This window comes from Lycorma delicatula, chromosome 1, assembly GCF_047948215.1.
Source record: "Lycorma delicatula isolate Av1 chromosome 1, ASM4794821v1, whole genome shotgun sequence".
Classification (NCBI taxonomy): Eukaryota; Metazoa; Arthropoda; class Insecta; order Hemiptera; family Fulgoridae; genus Lycorma; species Lycorma delicatula.
In genome coordinates, this window is record NC_134455.1 from 346,129,270 (window position 1) to 346,149,478 (window position 20,209).

Below are 20,209 nucleotides of genomic sequence, written 5' to 3' on the forward strand. Positions count from 1 at the left end.
TGGAAGACCAGTTTACCCCGAACACCGATGTTTACGATGACGACCATATAGAGGAGGTCGAGGACTTCTGGGAGACCTACGCCGAAAATGCGATAGCGGTGCCCCCTCAGGTTGATCGCGTACGCGAGGACGAGGTCACAGCGGCCATAACTGCCACACGCCCGGATAAAGCTCCGGGGCCGGATGGCATAAAGGCCCGTGCCCTTAGAAACGTCCCGCGATGTGTGATCACAGGACTAGCGGTCATCTTTTCTTCTATTATCTGGGTGGGCCATTACCCATCCAGCTGGAAGACTGCGAGAGTCGTGTGCTTTCCGAAGCCGGGGAAGGACCCACTCTTTCCCCAAAACTATAGGCCGATTTCCCTGCTCCCGGTATTGTCGAAGATATTCGAAAGAATACTCTTAGAACGTCTGACTCGATATCTGGGGCGGGGGATCAGGCAAGACCAGTTTGGTTTTCGGAAGGGCCACGCGACAACGCACCAACTGGTACGGATCGTGGACAGCGTCGCCACAGGTCTCAACAGAAAGATGGTCACTGTGGCCGCCTTCCTGGATGTGGCCAAGGCATTCGACAGGGTGTGGCACGAGGGCCTGTTATACAAGCTCGCCCGTTCCCCCTTGCCGAGTGGACTGGTGATGCTGTTGCGGTCCTACCTGATGGGCAGAAAATTCCACGTCTCGATGGGGGAGTCAATTTCCACTGACCGACCAATCGAGGCTGGAGTTCCGCAGGGGGCTGTACTTTCCCCCTTGCTCTTCACGACATATATCAACGATATGCCGTGCATAGCGGGGGTGAGGGCCAGCCTCTACGCTGATGACACCGCGTTCTTCTATACGTCGTGTAATACCGATTTCGCGGTGGGGAAACTGCAGGAACAGCTGGACGGGCTGGAGAAGTGGCGGGTCAAGATGAACGGAGATAAATCCGTAGCCGTGATCTTTACCCCTCCCGGGAAAAAGCGGAAACAGCCAGTCCGGTTGGAAATCTGTGGCGACCCCATAGAATATAAAAAGTCGGCGAAATACCTGGGGGTGATCATCGATAACCGGCTGACCTTCCGGGAACACATCCTAAGTGTAACCGAGAGGGCGAAGCAGGCTCGAGGCGCACTCTACCAGCTGCTGAACCGACGAAGTCCAACGCCAAACCTAATTAAGATCTTACTTTTCAGGATCTACGTGATTCCCATCATGGTTTACGCCTTCCCGGCCTGGGGAGGACTGGCGAGCGCACAACTCCTGAAGAAACTGGAGGTCGTCCAGAACATCGCCCTCAGGACGATATTCGGGGCCCCCTGGTTCATCAGGAACACAGCTCTACGCAGTGACGCCAGACTGCAGACAGTCTGCGAGGTGGGACTGGAGCAGGCGAAGCGGTTCTACAGCTCAGCTGCTGCCTCCGAGTTCCAACACATCCGGGACATCTGCAGGGAGGACCCGCAACCACAGGTGGTCAGGAAACGACCACATGCAGTATTGGACGAACCGCCGTAAGGTAACGGCCGGCCAGGTAAGCCATGCCACTAAACAGAGGTAAGTCCTACTGCAAATTATGTATCCATATATATAATTATTTTTTAAATATTATAATAATAAGAGTCGACAACTGCAACGTGGGTTGCCCCCGGGCCGCCACTTTAATTGAGGTTAAAAACATATCTGACTCTTACACATAAGAGTCAACATAATGGCATGACAAATTATGTCATCCCCCACCAAGCTATAACACAAATAGTTTATACAAATTAGAAATACACTTACGCATATGATCATAGGATAGTATGCCTATACAATAAGCGAACCACTAAAACCAATCCCCTCCGCTCAATCCTCCATCACCTTCCGCACCAGAGGGAAGAAGAGACGACGAGGCAGCAGAAGAAGAAGACGATGAAGAAAGAACTGCTACGGAAAGAAGAAACCTGCCTTCTCGCCCGCTTAGTTCTTTTTAGAACTACAAGCAAAGCGGTAAGCAAAGGTTACTCAAGAGAAGAGTTAGGCAAGGTCTACGGCTTCACAGCGAGGGCCCACCAAAAGAAGACAGGCGGACACTCTACTAAATTCCGCTCCCACTTCCATACCTATCCGGCAGCTTGACTGCTTTAACCCGCCACCACCAAATACCACGGTGATAAAAGAGCAATCTTTATCACCAATTCAATAGTTCAATACGCTGTGCGCTTGGGCTTTTTCTTTTTCAGGCAAAACTCCAAGCACTGCAAGGACAGCTAGAAGAAAGCGTGTTTGGCCAGCCACCACCTGACCCCCCAAACCCTCCGCGGACCATTATATTTTGACATGGCCTAACCAGTACCAGCACCTGCACCAAGTTCAAATTTTAAATATAATAGGGGGGCGTTTTATTCAAAATTGTCACCACCCCGGCGCACGGGCGCACGAAAAACAACCTGCGTTATGTATATCTCTCCTGCCTGCCCTTACGGCGGGCAGACATCTAATACTTAATAGAGGTATATCGCGCTCAGAATAGTAAACCGCAAATCATACTCTACCGACTGAGATAGCTCTGAGGCGCAACACCCCAGAGCAATCCATCCAACCACATTTCCTTAATTCAGACCAAGCTAAATTGAACTGAATTGAGTAAATGAATAAGAGTAGGCCAAAAATCGCCTCCGACGTTCCTTTCCTTATGAGAGGACGCCAGCTTAGACTAAGGATTTCAGCCAACTCTTGGCTGAAATGGAGCGCGTCACGGAAGATAAGCTTACTAGCAAATCGTTCCGCCGGGCCCCTACCGACAAACCATCCATTGGATCGGAACGCAATCCAAACTTCACCAAACGAATAAACGCCAACTACTATTAATAACCGCCAGTGAAATAGAATCACCCAGCACCAAAGGACGAAAGTCCGTATACTGCGAAAAATAGGAGGGTATTGCACCCTCCGACATCCTTGCGTTCCGTTCCGGATTCTAAGGGGGTGATCCTTGGCTTTGCTAGTGGAAGGATCTCTTTGTGCTCTGTGATTTGTGAGTTGTAACCAGTCCAGCCAGGTGTTCAACAGGACTTCTACCTGCGTCGACAGACAATGTAAGAAGGGTCTGCGAGGACATCAGCCGGGCGGCCAGCTACCTGGATTAGACACGAAAACCGACCAGAGAGCTGGAAATCTCAGAGGAGAAAATCCCTTTTGAGAAAACAGTTAAGTACCTGGGGGTGGTGTTGGACAGGCGGCTTACCTTCGACGAGCATGTAAATTATGCGACCCGAAGGGCTAAGGCCGCCAGAGCCTCGCTATACCCAGTGCTGAACAGTGCCAGCCCGTACCCACTGGCAACTAAGCTGCTCATTTTTCGGCTGTACGTACTGCCGATTCTAACATATGCTTACCCGGCATGGGGGGCAGTGTTGAGCTCCTCGCTTCAAAAGAAGATCGAGGCCGTCCAAAACATAGCGTTGCGGACGATCTTTGGAGCTCCGTGGTTCGTCAGGAACGCCACTCTCCGATCTGATGCGAGATTTCAATCCGTGTCCGAGGTGGGGGTGGCGCAGGCGCGCAGACTGTTCGGGAGAGCGGCTGTGTCCGAACACAGTCATCTTCGGGACATCTGCAGAGAGGACCCAACTCCGACAGGTGTAAGGAAGCGGCCTCACGCCGTACTGGACGAACCACCGTGATGGTGCGGTGCGGTAGCCGAAAATCGACAAACCAGGCTTAGGGGCCTCCATATCGCATGAGCCATAACCGGAATAGTGCGTCAGACGCGTTTCCGGGGTCGCGAGTTATATAATTTGAAGACTTCAAATACGGTAAGTCGCGCATACAACAAAAACGCGGTCTAAATTTAAAATTCTTTTTTTTTTTCCACGTGTGTTTTGTTCTGTTTCTCTTGTTTCAGAAACGGGAGAAACGTGGATGTGGAACGACTCGACGTGCCAGCCGAAAGAAAAGTTATAATTAAGAAATTTTTTTTTTTTTTTTTTTTTCCTTCCGTGTGTGTGTTCTGTTTCTTCTGTTGCAGATACCAACAGCCACCACAAAACAAATGGTTTCTTCACTGCGGCCACGCGTTCCCCCCAACCCCTTCTCAGACACACGTGTGTCTGAAGGTTAATAATTACGTGGAGTGAATAATTACTGTTTACTTCTTTCCAGAAAATCGCCGCCCCAAAACCGCGATCGAGAATAGGCACCACCATTTGTAAGTTACCTATTACCTTCCTTTCCTTTCAAGAAAGAAGAAAGAGGGAACGAGCCCAGCAGCCACCTGCCCAGCAGCCACTGACAGCACAGAAGAGCGAAGAAACCTGCACTTTCCCCCGTTCAGCCCTTCGGGAATTACAAGGTTAACGGTATGTAACTTCGGTTACTACCAATTCTTGGAAAGTGCAGGCCAAAGAAGAACGAAGAGGTCTTCGGGAGAAGATGAAGAAGAAGGAAGACCAGCCACTCGTCTCAACATCACGGACTGGAGTCCGGAACAGAGCCCAGCAGAGATGCGTCCTGAAGGGCAGCCATACCAGAAGCGGATGAAGAGCTTCTTTACAACCTCTCCTAATTCAAACTTACAATCAGACAAAGTAACCCAGCAATTGCGACTCCTCCGGAAAAGGGGACGCATTGCTCCCTCCTTACAGATAGTGCCCCGTTGTGGCGTATTCCTGCTAGCCTATTAAAGTGTTAGCACCGAAAGGACTTCAGTGGACGGTCTGAAGGGGAATTACGTCGGGAGGACAGGCTTTATAAGCCTAGCCTTCCGCGGTCGGCCCATGCAATGGGTTTGATAACGCTGGTTCAACAACGGATTGGAATGCAATTAAATCCGTCTTAAATTCACTAAAATAATAATAGACAAAAATTGAAAAATTAGATCCGAGATTAAAAATAACCTTTTAAAAACAAGCCCGATTAGAAAGATCCAGCAGCAAGGGACTCTGTCCAGGCTCTGCGATAAAGTAGGGAGTAATAGACTCCTGCCAACTTTGCATTCCATTCCATTCCGGATTCTAAGGGCGGATTCTTGTCTTGGCAGTCATAGAGAAAGGTTGTGTTTATAAGAGCTCTGAATAATTGTGTTAGTGTGAGTGCAGCCCAGAGGGTCTACAGCTTATACCTGCTTCAACTGGCGTCGCCGACCATGTGAAGCGGTACCGCTAGGACACCAGCCGGGCGGCCAGCTACCTGCATTCCAGTGTTTTATTGTCACAACAACAACAGCTAAGACTAGAATTTTATGACTATCATATAATTTATTTTTATTTCAGCTATTATAATAGTGAACTTTTATTACATAGCCTATATAAATTGTATAGGACTATCGTGTGAATAGCATACCATATTGTGTTTTGTTCTTTTTTCTTTCAGAAAAGTGTTAACTATAAGACATATATTCTTAGTTTAATTTTTTATTTTATTTTTTATTTTTTCGGCGAAAAATGGAAAGCGTAGTTGCGCCACGCGCAAAGACGCGGCCTGCCCCGTCCTGTGGATCCGTGTCCAGCGGCTCGGACCGCAGCGACGAGGGGGCATCACTGAGACTGGCCAAGCGTGCCAAGAAGGGTTTGGGGAGCTCTAAGCTGCCCAGACCGACTGCGTCAACCTCCAGCGCCTCAACGCCGACGACACCGACATCCAGCCACTCTGGTGCCGCCAGAGAGGCAATGGATACAGGGGCTCCCTGCCCGGAGGCTGATCCTGCTCCTCAACAGAAGAGCAAGATCCCGCCCATAATGCTGGACATCTACGCTGAACTCACTGAGATGGGACTGGACGTCTCATCGGTGAGGAAACTAACGACACGGGATGGCAGGGAAACTGCCACCTGTCTGGTCGCTCTGAGGAGGACCCCTGATGTCCGGAAGGTGTACGACATCGACAGCCTGTTCTGTTGCAGGGTGAAGATGTCGGCCTACGTGGCGAAAGGCGGCCCCCCCCAATGCCATCGTTGCCAGCGGTTTGGGCACTCTAGCAATTACTGCTCGAGGGCCTTCAACTGCCTGAAGTGTGCAGGTCAGCACGAGACCGCCACCTGCACCAAGACCAGGGAATCCCCTGCAGTTTGCATCAACTGCAAGGGAGACCACCCCGCTAATTATCGCGGGTGCGGCTACTACAAGAAGATAGTGGCCAGACAAACAATTGGCGCTGCCACGACTCCCGCCAGCGGAAGATCGTGGGCCAGTGTGGCGTCCGGTGCGACAGGGAAACCGACCGCCCCCCGGACTGCCGATGCGGAGAAATCCGAAAAAGCTGCCCCGGGGGCGGGGCCCCCCGCTGAGGAGGCTGCAGAGCGCCCACCAAAGGTGGCCGCTCCAAAAGGGAAACCGCCCAAACAGGCGGCCCCTTCAAAAGCGAAAACCGTCGCTGGCGGGGGACAACAGCCCAAAAAGGCGATGAAGAAGGGAGGGGGAAAGGTGCGGAAAACTACACCTGCGCCGGCCCCCCGCCCTTCCGAGCCGAAACAGAGCGCCGAGAAGCGACAGACAAAGGGGCCGAGAAGCGGAGTCCACCCTCTGGCCAAGCTAAGGCTCAGGGGACGGCTGCCCGGGTCGTGGGAGAGAGTCCCAGGGAGGGGGGCAGCGACAGCTCGCGGTTCTCCTTCGCTGGGATAGTGCCTGACATCCTGGCTGCCGTTCCCAGGCTGATGCAGGCGAGCGGTATACGGGAGATACTCCACATAATAGTGGAGACTATCACCACAATAGTTGCTCGCTATGCATAAGCGGGTACTTAGGGTATTAGGATGGAATGCTGATGGGCTCCGAAGCAGGACGCTGGAATTACTGCGTCTTGCGGAAGACCTAGAAGCAGACGTCATCTGCGTAGCTGAAACAAAGCTCACGCCTGCACAAAAGGTGACACTTCGGAATTATACGGCGTATAGAACCGACAGGGCGGTACCGCAAGGGCGACCTCCAGCTGGGGGCACTGCGGTATTTGTCCACAGACGTGTAACTCACGCAAGAGTTAACATCCAGACACGTTGTCTGGAGCAAACGTGCGTCCAGCTGGATTTCGCGGGGACAGTGTATAGGGTGATTGCGGCCTATAATCCGCCAAATCGCCCTCTACCGCTGGATGACCTGGACCTCCTTCTGGACGCACAATCACCCGCAATAATTGCGGGTGACTTGAACGCAAAACACACGTCGTGGAACAGCCGCAGGGCCAACAGAAATGGCCGCGCCCTCAGCGAGTATGCACAGAGGGCGGGGGTCAGGGTGCTCGGCCCTGAAACTCCCACGTTCACGCATAATTCGGGTAATTTTCGGCCTGACGTCCTTGACATTGCCATAGTGAGGGCAGTGGAAAAACCACTGTCCATCGCGACAATCGAGGACCTCAGCTCCGACCACTCCCCTGTCCTGCTTGAACTGGAAGATGATAGGGCCGACCGATACCCGCCGCCTAGGTGCAAAGAGGCGGTCAACTGGATGAGATTCAAGGAAACTCTCCAGAGGACCTATCACCGAGAGCCACTAGATCTGCTGGGCACGGCCGAGGAAATTGATAACGAGACCGAGTCAGTTACCACGGCTATCAGGGCTGCTCTTAGTACTTGTACGACGAAAAGCCCGATAGACTGCCGTAGGGACAGGCTTCCTCCTAGAGTGACCGAAGCAATAGCCGAGAAGCGACGGCTAAGAACAAGATACAGACTCACCCTGGACCCTGACGATAAGCGCTTGCTCAACGCTCAGACGACCAGGGTGAAACAATTGCTGGAGGCGCACAGGGAGGAATCCTGGCGGGATTTCCTCGAGTCGGCTTCGGCGGATATGGGATCGGCTTTCCGCCTTTGCAAGAGGCTGAAGGGGCCTGGAGCTCCGAAACACCCTCTACATGGTCCGAGTGGTCTGGCCTACTCTGACCAAGACAAGGCAGAGGTTTTCGCGGATACACTGGAAGACCAGTTTACCCCGAACACCGATGTTTACGATGACGACCATATAGAGGAGGTCGAGGACTTCTGGGAGACCTACGCCGAAAATGCGATAGCGGTGCCCCCTCAGGTTGATCGCGTACGCGAGGACGAGGTCACAGCGGCCATAACTGCCACACGCCCGGATAAAGCTCCGGGGCCGGATGGCATAAAGGCCCGTGCCCTTAGAAACGTCCCGCGATGTGTGATCACAGGACTAGCGGTCATCTTTTCTTCTATTATCTGGGTGGGCCATTACCCATCCAGCTGGAAGACTGCGAGAGTCGTGTGCTTTCCGAAGCCGGGGAAGGACCCACTCTTTCCCCAAAACTATAGGCCGATTTCCCTGCTCCCGGTATTGTCGAAGATATTCGAAAGAATACTATTTCCATTTATAATTTTATTTTATCTATTCCTTTTAATCAATTTAACCAATTTCTTGAGAACCAACTCCCTCAATATTATTTACCATCGGACTTCGAAGTTTATTCAATCATGACAGAAGAACCGATTCCAAGTAGAACCATATCATCTCAAAATTATGACGATAAAGTCATTGAATTAATAAATTTAAATAACAATCATCAAGTAGACGAAGTTGTTGACACTATGTCAAACGTTTCATTTGAACAGCTGAAACAAAAATGCGAAGTGATTAACAACGACAATTTTCCTACGTATAATTTACCATTAATTGAAAATAAAAAAAAAAAAAAAAAAAAAAACGTCTGACTCGATATCTGGGGCGGGGGATCAGGCAAGACCAGTTTGGTTTTCGGAAGGGCCACGCGACAACGCACCAACTGGTACGGATCGTGGACAGCGTCGCCACAGGTCTCAACAGAAAGATGGTCACTGTGGCCGCCTTCCTGGATGTGGCCAAGGCATTCGACAGGGTGTGGCACGAGGGCCTGTTATACAAGCTCGCCCGTTCCCCCTTGCCGAGTGGACTGGTGATGCTGTTGCGGTCCTACCTGATGGGCAGAAAATTCCACGTCTCGATGGGGGAGTCAATTTCCACTGACCGACCAATCGAGGCTGGAGTTCCGCAGGGGGCTGTACTTTCCCCCTTGCTCTTCACGACATATATCAACGATATGCCGTGCATAGCGGGGGTGAGGGCCAGCCTCTACGCTGATGACACCGCGTTCTTCTATACGTCGTGTAATACCGATTTCGCGGTGGGGAAACTGCAGGAACAGCTGGACGGGCTGGAGAAGTGGCGGGTCAAGATGAACGGAGATAAATCCGTAGCCGTGATCTTTACCCCTCCCGGGAAAAAGCGGAAACAGCCAGTCCGGTTGGAAATCTGTGGCGACCCCATAGAATATAAAAAGTCGGCGAAATACCTGGGGGTGATCATCGATAACCGGCTGACCTTCCGGGAACACATCCTAAGTGTAACCGAGAGGGCGAAGCAGGCTCGAGGCGCACTCTACCAGCTGCTGAACCGACGAAGTCCAACGCCAAACCTAATTAAGATCTTACTTTTCAGGATCTACGTGATTCCCATCATGGTTTACGCCTTCCCGGCCTGGGGAGGACTGGCGAGCGCACAACTCCTGAAGAAACTGGAGGTCGTCCAGAACATCGCCCTCAGGACGATATTCGGGGCCCCCTGGTTCATCAGGAACACAGCTCTACGCAGTGACGCCAGACTGCAGACAGTCTGCGAGGTGGGACTGGAGCAGGCGAAGCGGTTCTACAGCTCAGCTGCTGCCTCCGAGTTCCAACACATCCGGGACATCTGCAGGGAGGACCCGCAACCACAGGTGGTCAGGAAACGACCACATGCAGTATTGGACGAACCGCCGTAAGGTAACGGCCGGCCAGGTAAGCCATGCCACTAAACAGAGGTAAGTCCTACTGCAAATTATGTATCCATATATATAATTATTTTTTAAATATTATAATAATAAGAGTCGACAACTGCAACGTGGGTTGCCCCCGGGCCGCCACTTTAATTGAGGTTAAAAACATATCTGACTCTTACACATAAGAGTCAACATAATGGCATGACAAATTATGTCATCCCCCACCAAGCTATAACACAAATAGTTTATACAAATTAGAAATACACTTACGCATATGATCATAGGATAGTATGCCTATACAATAAGCGAACCACTAAAACCAATCCCCTCCGCTCAATCCTCCATCACCTTCCGCACCAGAGGGAAGAAGAGACGACGAGGCAGCAGAAGAAGAAGACGATGAAGAAAGAACTGCTACGGAAAGAAGAAACCTGCCTTCTCGCCCGCTTAGTTCTTTTTAGAACTACAAGCAAAGCGGTAAGCAAAGGTTACTCAAGAGAAGAGTTAGGCAAGGTCTACGGCTTCACAGCGAGGGCCCACCAAAAGAAGACAGGCGGACACTCTACTAAATTCCGCTCCCACTTCCATACCTATCCGGCAGCTTGACTGCTTTAACCCGCCACCACCAAATACCACGGTGATAAAAGAGCAATCTTTATCACCAATTCAATAGTTCAATACGCTGTGCGCTTGGGCTTTTTCTTTTTCAGGCAAAACTCCAAGCACTGCAAGGACAGCTAGAAGAAAGCGTGTTTGGCCAGCCACCACCTGACCCCCCAAACCCTCCGCGGACCATTATATTTTGACATGGCCTAACCAGTACCAGCACCTGCACCAAGTTCAAATTTTAAATATAATAGGGGGGCGTTTTATTCAAAATTGTCACCACCCCGGCGCACGGGCGCACGAAAAACAACCTGCGTTATGTATATCTCTCCTGCCTGCCCTTACGGCGGGCAGACATCTAATACTTAATAGAGGTATATCGCGCTCAGAATAGTAAACCGCAAATCATACTCTACCGACTGAGATAGCTCTGAGGCGCAACACCCCAGAGCAATCCATCCAACCACATTTCCTTAATTCAGACCAAGCTAAATTGAACTGAATTGAGTAAATGAATAAGAGTAGGCCAAAAATCGCCTCCGACGTTCCTTTCCTTATGAGAGGACGCCAGCTTAGACTAAGGATTTCAGCCAACTCTTGGCTGAAATGGAGCGCGTCACGGAAGATAAGCTTACTAGCAAATCGTTCCGCCGGGCCCCTACCGACAAACCATCCATTGGATCGGAACGCAATCCAAACTTCACCAAACGAATAAACGCCAACTACTATTAATAACCGCCAGTGAAATAGAATCACCCAGCACCAAAGGACGAAAGTCCGTATACTGCGAAAAATAGGAGGGTATTGCACCCTCCGACATCCTTGCGTTCCGTTCCGGATTCTAAGGGGGTGATCCTTGGCTTTGCTAGTGGAAGGATCTCTTTGTGCTCTGTGATTTGTGAGTTGTAACCAGTCCAGCCAGGTGTTCAACAGGACTTCTACCTGCGTCGACAGACAATGTAAGAAGGGTCTGCGAGGACATCAGCCGGGCGGCCAGCTACCTGGATTAGACACGAAAACCGACCAGAGAGCTGGAAATCTCAGAGGAGAAAATCCCTTTTGAGAAAACAGTTAAGTACCTGGGGGTGGTGTTGGACAGGCGGCTTACCTTCGACGAGCATGTAAATTATGCGACCCGAAGGGCTAAGGCCGCCAGAGCCTCGCTATACCCAGTGCTGAACAGTGCCAGCCCGTACCCACTGGCAACTAAGCTGCTCATTTTTCGGCTGTACGTACTGCCGATTCTAACATATGCTTACCCGGCATGGGGGGCAGTGTTGAGCTCCTCGCTTCAAAAGAAGATCGAGGCCGTCCAAAACATAGCGTTGCGGACGATCTTTGGAGCTCCGTGGTTCGTCAGGAACGCCACTCTCCGATCTGATGCGAGATTTCAATCCGTGTCCGAGGTGGGGGTGGCGCAGGCGCGCAGACTGTTCGGGAGAGCGGCTGTGTCCGAACACAGTCATCTTCGGGACATCTGCAGAGAGGACCCAACTCCGACAGGTGTAAGGAAGCGGCCTCACGCCGTACTGGACGAACCACCGTGATGGTGCGGTGCGGTAGCCGAAAATCGACAAACCAGGCTTAGGGGCCTCCATATCGCATGAGCCATAACCGGAATAGTGCGTCAGACGCGTTTCCGGGGTCGCGAGTTATATAATTTGAAGACTTCAAATACGGTAAGTCGCGCATACAACAAAAACGCGGTCTTAAAATTCTTTTTTTTTTTCCACGTGTGTTTTGTTCTGTTTCTCTTGTTTCAGAAACGGGAGAAACGTGGATGTGGAACGACTCGACGTGCCAGCCGAAAGAAAAGTTATAATTAAGAAATTTTTTTTTTTTTTTTTTTTTCCTTCCGTGTGTGTGTTCTGTTTCTTCTGTTGCAGATACCAACAGCCACCACAAAACAAATGGTTTCTTCACTGCGGCCACGCGTTCCCCCCAACCCCTTCTCAGACACACGTGTGTCTGAAGGTTAATAATTACGTGGAGTGAATAATTACTGTTTACTTCTTTCCAGAAAATCGCCGCCCCAAAACCGCGATCGAGAATAGGCACCACCATTTGTAAGTTACCTATTACCTTCCTTTCCTTTCAAGAAAGAAGAAAGAGGGAACGAGCCCAGCAGCCACCTGCCCAGCAGCCACTGACAGCACAGAAGAGCGAAGAAACCTGCACTTTCCCCCGTTCAGCCCTTCGGGAATTACAAGGTTAACGGTATGTAACTTCGGTTACTACCAATTCTTGGAAAGTGCAGGCCAAAGAAGAACGAAGAGGTCTTCGGGAGAAGATGAAGAAGAAGGAAGACCAGCCACTCGTCTCAACATCACGGACTGGAGTCCGGAACAGAGCCCAGCAGAGATGCGTCCTGAAGGGCAGCCATACCAGAAGCGGATGAAGAGCTTCTTTACAACCTCTCCTAATTCAAACTTACAATCAGACAAAGTAACCCAGCAATTGCGACTCCTCCGGAAAAGGGGACGCATTGCTCCCTCCTTACAGATAGTGCCCCGTTGTGGCGTATTCCTGCTAGCCTATTAAAGTGTTAGCACCGAAAGGACTTCAGTGGACGGTCTGAAGGGGAATTACGTCGGGAGGACAGGCTTTATAAGCCTAGCCTTCCGCGGTCGGCCCATGCAATGGGTTTGATAACGCTGGTTCAACAACGGATTGGAATGCAATTAAATCCGTCTTAAATTCACTAAAATAATAATAGACAAAAATTGAAAAATTAGATCCGAGATTAAAAATAACCTTTTAAAAACAAGCCCGATTAGAAAGATCCAGCAGCAAGGGACTCTGTCCAGGCTCTGCGATAAAGTAGGGAGTAATAGACTCCTGCCAACTTTGCATTCCATTCCATTCCGGATTCTAAGGGCGGATTCTTGTCTTGGCAGTCATAGAGAAAGGTTGTGTTTATAAGAGCTCTGAATAATTGTGTTAGTGTGAGTGCAGCCCAGAGGGTCTACAGCTTATACCTGCTTCAACTGGCGTCGCCGACCATGTGAAGCGGTACCGCTAGGACACCAGCCGGGCGGCCAGCTACCTGCATTCCAGTGTTTTATTGTCACAACAACAACAGCTAAGACTAGAATTTTATGACTATCATATAATTTATTTTTATTTCAGCTATTATAATAGTGAACTTTTATTACATAGCCTATATAAATTGTATAGGACTATCGTGTGAATAGCATACCATATTGTGTTTTGTTCTTTTTTCTTTCAGAAAAGTGTTAACTATAAGATATATATTCTTAGTTTAATTTTTTATTTTATTTTTTATTTTTTCGGCGAAAAATGGAAAGCGTAGTTGCGCCACGCGCAAAGACGCGGCCTGCCCCGTCCTGTGGATCCGTGTCCAGCGGCTCGGACCGCAGCGACGAGGGGGCATCACTGAGACTGGCCAAACGTGCCAAGAAGGGTTTGGGGAGCTCTAAGCTGCCCAGACCGACTGCGTCAACCTCCAGCGCCTCAACGCCGACGACACCGACATCCAGCCACTCTGGTGCCGCCAGAGAGGCAATGGATACAGGGGCTCCCTGCCCGGAGGCTGATCCTGCTCCTCAACAGAAGAGCAAGATCCCGCCCATAATGCTGGACATCTACGCTGAACTCACTGAGATGGGACTGGACGTCTCATCGGTGAGGAAACTAACGACACGGGATGGCAGGGAAACTGCCACCTGTCTGGTCGCTCTGAGGAGGACCCCTGATGTCCGGAAGGTGTACGACATCGACAGCCTGTTCTGTTGCAGGGTGAAGATGTCGGCCTACGTGGCGAAAGGCGGCCCCCCCCAATGCCATCGTTGCCAGCGGTTTGGGCACTCTAGCAATTACTGCTCGAGGGCCTTCAACTGCCTGAAGTGTGCAGGTCAGCACGAGACCGCCACCTGCACCAAGACCAGGGAATCCCCTGCAGTTTGCATCAACTGCAAGGGAGACCACCCCGCTAATTATCGCGGGTGCGGCTACTACAAGAAGATAGTGGCCAGACAAACAATTGGCGCTGCCACGACTCCCGCCAGCGGAAGATCGTGGGCCAGTGTGGCGTCCGGTGCGACAGGGAAACCGACCGCCCCCCGGACTGCCGATGCGGAGAAATCCGAAAAAGCTGCCCCGGGGGCGGGGCCCCCCGCTGAGGAGGCTGCAGAGCGCCCACCAAAGGTGGCCGCTCCAAAAGGGAAACCGCCCAAACAGGCGGCCCCTTCAAAAGCGAAAACCGTCGCTGGCGGGGGACAACAGCCCAAAAAGGCGATGAAGAAGGGAGGGGGAAAGGTGCGGAAAACTACACCTGCGCCGGCCCCCCGCCCTTCCGAGCCGAAACAGAGCGCCGAGAAGCGACAGACAAAGGGGCCGAGAAGCGGAGTCCACCCTCTGGCCAAGCTAAGGCTCAGGGGACGGCTGCCCGGGTCGTGGGAGAGAGTCCCAGGGAGGGGGGCAGCGACAGCTCGCGGTTCTCCTTCGCTGGGATAGTGCCTGACATCCTGGCTGCCGTTCCCAGGCTGATGCAGGCGAGCGGTATACGGGAGATACTCCACATAATAGTGGAGACTATCACCACAATAGTTGCTCGCTATGCATAAGCGGGTACTTAGGGTATTAGGATGGAATGCTGATGGGCTCCGAAGCAGGACGCTGGAATTACTGCGTCTTGCGGAAGACCTAGAAGCAGACGTCATCTGCGTAGCTGAAACAAAGCTCACGCCTGCACAAAAGGTGACACTTCGGAATTATACGGCGTATAGAACCGACAGGGCGGTACCGCAAGGGCGACCTCCAGCTGGGGGCACTGCGGTATTTGTCCACAGACGTGTAACTCACGCAAGAGTTAACATCCAGACACGTTGTCTGGAGCAAACGTGCGTCCAGCTGGATTTCGCGGGGACAGTGTATAGGGTGATTGCGGCCTATAATCCGCCAAATCGCCCTCTACCGCTGGATGACCTGGACCTCCTTCTGGACGCACAATCACCCGCAATAATTGCGGGTGACTTGAACGCAAAACACACGTCGTGGAACAGCCGCAGGGCCAACAGAAATGGCCGCGCCCTCAGCGAGTATGCACAGAGGGCGGGGGTCAGGGTGCTCGGCCCTGAAACTCCCACGTTCACGCATAATTCGGGTAATTTTCGGCCTGACGTCCTTGACATTGCCATAGTGAGGGCAGTGGAAAAACCACTGTCCATCGCGACAATCGAGGACCTCAGCTCCGACCACTCCCCTGTCCTGCTTGAACTGGAAGATGATAGGGCCGACCGATACCCGCCGCCTAGGTGCAAAGAGGCGGTCAACTGGATGAGATTCAAGGAAACTCTCCAGAGGACCTATCACCGAGAGCCACTAGATCTGCTGGGCACGGCCGAGGAAATTGATAACGAGACCGAGTCAGTTACCACGGCTATCAGGGCTGCTCTTAGTACTTGTACGACGAAAAGCCCGATAGACTGCCGTAGGGACAGGCTTCCTCCTAGAGTGACCGAAGCAATAGCCGAGAAGCGACGGCTAAGAACAAGATACAGACTCACCCTGGACCCTGACGATAAGCGCTTGCTCAACGCTCAGACGACCAGGGTGAAACAATTGCTGGAGGCGCACAGGGAGGAATCCTGGCGGGATTTCCTCGAGTCGGCTTCGGCGGATATGGGATCGGCTTTCCGCCTTTGCAAGAGGCTGAAGGGGCCTGGAGCTCCGAAACACCCTCTACATGGTCCGAGTGGTCTGGCCTACTCTGACCAAGACAAGGCAGAGGTTTTCGCGGATACACTGGAAGACCAGTTTACCCCGAACACCGATGTTTACGATGACGACCATATAGAGGAGGTCGAGGACTTCTGGGAGACCTACGCCGAAAATGCGATAGCGGTGCCCCCTCAGGTTGATCGCGTACGCGAGGACGAGGTCACAGCGGCCATAACTGCCACACGCCCGGATAAAGCTCCGGGGCCGGATGGCATAAAGGCCCGTGCCCTTAGAAACGTCCCGCGATGTGTGATCACAGGACTAGCGGTCATCTTTTCTTCTATTATCTGGGTGGGCCATTACCCATCCAGCTGGAAGACTGCGAGAGTCGTGTGCTTTCCGAAGCCGGGGAAGGACCCACTCTTTCCCCAAAACTATAGGCCGATTTCCCTGCTCCCGGTATTGTCGAAGATATTCGAAAGAATACTATTTCCATTTATAATTTTATTTTATCTATTCCTTTTAATCAATTTAACCAATTTCTTGAGAACCAACTCCCTCAATATTATTTACCATCGGACTTCGAAGTTTATTCAATCATGACAGAAGAACCGATTCCAAGTAGAACCATATCATCTCAAAATTATGACGATAAAGTCATTGAATTAATAAATTTAAATAACAATCATCAAGTAGACGAAGTTGTTGACACTATGTCAAACGTTTCATTTGAACAGCTGAAACAAAAATGCGAAGTGATTAACAACGACAATTTTCCTACGTATAATTTACCATTAATTGAAAATAAAAAAAAAAAAAAAAAAAAAAACGTCTGACTCGATATCTGGGGCGGGGGATCAGGCAAGACCAGTTTGGTTTTCGGAAGGGCCACGCGACAACGCACCAACTGGTACGGATCGTGGACAGCGTCGCCACAGGTCTCAACAGAAAGATGGTCACTGTGGCCGCCTTCCTGGATGTGGCCAAGGCATTCGACAGGGTGTGGCACGAGGGCCTGTTATACAAGCTCGCCCGTTCCCCCTTGCCGAGTGGACTGGTGATGCTGTTGCGGTCCTACCTGATGGGCAGAAAATTCCACGTCTCGATGGGGGAGTCAATTTCCACTGACCGACCAATCGAGGCTGGAGTTCCGCAGGGGGCTGTACTTTCCCCCTTGCTCTTCACGACATATATCAACGATATGCCGTGCATAGCGGGGGTGAGGGCCAGCCTCTACGCTGATGACACCGCGTTCTTCTATACGTCGTGTAATACCGATTTCGCGGTGGGGAAACTGCAGGAACAGCTGGACGGGCTGGAGAAGTGGCGGGTCAAGATGAACGGAGATAAATCCGTAGCCGTGATCTTTACCCCTCCCGGGAAAAAGCGGAAACAGCCAGTCCGGTTGGAAATCTGTGGCGACCCCATAGAATATAAAAAGTCGGCGAAATACCTGGGGGTGATCATCGATAACCGGCTGACCTTCCGGGAACACATCCTAAGTGTAACCGAGAGGGCGAAGCAGGCTCGAGGCGCACTCTACCAGCTGCTGAACCGACGAAGTCCAACGCCAAACCTAATTAAGATCTTACTTTTCAGGATCTACGTGATTCCCATCATGGTTTACGCCTTCCCGGCCTGGGGAGGACTGGCGAGCGCACAACTCCTGAAGAAACTGGAGGTCGTCCAGAACATCGCCCTCAGGACGATATTCGGGGCCCCCTGGTTCATCAGGAACACAGCTCTACGCAGTGACGCCAGACTGCAGACAGTCTGCGAGGTGGGACTGGAGCAGGCGAAGCGGTTCTACAGCTCAGCTGCTGCCTCCGAGTTCCAACACATCCGGGACATCTGCAGGGAGGACCCGCAACCACAGGTGGTCAGGAAACGACCACATGCAGTATTGGACGAACCGCCGTAAGGTAACGGCCGGCCAGGTAAGCCATGCCACTAAACAGAGGTAAGTCCTACTGCAAATTATGTATCCATATATATAATTATTTTTTAAATATTATAATAATAAGAGTCGACAACTGCAACGTGGGTTGCCCCCGGGCCGCCACTTTAATTGAGGTTAAAAACATATCTGACTCTTACACATAAGAGTCAACATAATGGCATGACAAATTATGTCATCCCCCACCAAGCTATAACACAAATAGTTTATACAAATTAGAAATACACTTACGCATATGATCATAGGATAGTATGCCTATACAATAAGCGAACCACTAAAACCAATCCCCTCCGCTCAATCCTCCATCACCTTCCGCACCAGAGGGAAGAAGAGACGACGAGGCAGCAGAAGAAGAAGACGATGAAGAAAGAACTGCTACGGAAAGAAGAAACCTGCCTTCTCGCCCGCTTAGTTCTTTTTAGAACTACAAGCAAAGCGGTAAGCAAAGGTTACTCAAGAGAAGAGTTAGGCAAGGTCTACGGCTTCACAGCGAGGGCCCACCAAAAGAAGACAGGCGGACACTCTACTAAATTCCGCTCCCACTTCCATACCTATCCGGCAGCTTGACTGCTTTAACCCGCCACCACCAAATACCACGGTGATAAAAGAGCAATCTTTATCACCAATTCAATAGTTCAATACGCTGTGCGCTTGGGCTTTTTCTTTTTCAGGCAAAACTCCAAGCACTGCAAGGACAGCTAGAAGAAAGCGTGTTTGGCCAGCCACCACCTGACCCCCCAAACCCTCCGCGGACCATTATATTTTGACATGGCCTAACCAGTACCAGCACCTGCACCAAGTTCAAATTTTAAATATAATAGGGGGGCGTTTTATTCAAAATTGTCACCACCCCGGCGCACGGGCGCACGAAAAACAACCTGCGTTATGTATATCTCTCCTGCCTGCCCTTACGGCGGGCAGACATCTAATACTTAATAGAGGTATATCGCGCTCAGAATAGTAAACCGCAAATCATACTCTACCGACTGAGATAGCTCTGAGGCGCAACACCCCAGAGCAATCCATCCAACCACATTTCCTTAATTCAGACCAAGCTAAATTGAACTGAATTGAGTAAATGAATAAGAGTAGGCCAAAAATCGCCTCCGACGTTCCTTTCCTTATGAGAGGACGCCAGCTTAGACTAAGGATTTCAGCCAACTCTTGGCTGAAATGGAGCGCGTCACGGAAGATAAGCTTACTAGCAAATCGTTCCGCCGGGCCCCTACCGACAAACCATCCATTGGATCGGAACGCAATCCAAACTTCACCAAACGAATAAACGCCAACTACTATTAATAACCGCCAGTGAAATAGAATCACCCAGCACCAAAGGACGAAAGTCCGTATACTGCGAAAAATAGGAGGGTATTGCACCCTCCGACATCCTTGCGTTCCGTTCCGGATTCTAAGGGGGTGATCCTTGGCTTTGCTAGTGGAAGGATCTCTTTGTGCTCTGTGATTTGTGAGTTGTAACCAGTCCAGCCAGGTGTTCAACAGGACTTCTACCTGCGTCGACAGACAATGTAAGAAGGGTCTGCGAGGACATCAGCCGGGCGGCCAGCTACCTGGATTAGACACGAAAACCGACCAGAGAGCTGGAAATCTCAGAGGAGAAAATCCCTTTTGAGAAAACAGTTAAGTACCTGGGGGTGGTGTTGGACAGGCGGCTTACCTTCGACGAGCATGTAAATTATGCGACCCGAAGGGCTAAGGCCGCCAGAGCCTCGCTATACCCAGTGCTGAACAGTGCCAGCCCGTACCCACTGGCAACTAAGCTGCTCATTTTTCGGCTGTACGTACTGCCGATTCTAACATATGCTTACCCGGCATGGGGGGCAGTGTTGAGCTCCTCGCTTCAAAAGAAGATCGAGGCCGTCCAAAACATAGCGTTGCGGACGATCTTTGGAGCTCCGTGGTTCGTCAGGAACGCCACTCTCCGATCTGATGCGAGATTTCAATCCGTGTCCGAGGTGGGGGTGGCGCAGGCGCGCAGACTGTTCGGGAGAGCGGCTGTGTCCGAACACAGTCATCTTCGGGACATCTGCAGAGAGGACCCAACTCCGACAGGTGTAAGGAAGCGGCCTCACGCCGTACTGGACGAACCACCGTGATGGTGCGGTGCGGTAGCCGAAAATCGACAAACCAGGCTTAGGGGCCTCCATATCGCATGAGCCATAACCGGAATAGTGCGTCAGACGCGTTTCCGGGGTCGCGAGTTATATAATTTGAAGACTTCAAATACGGTAAGTCG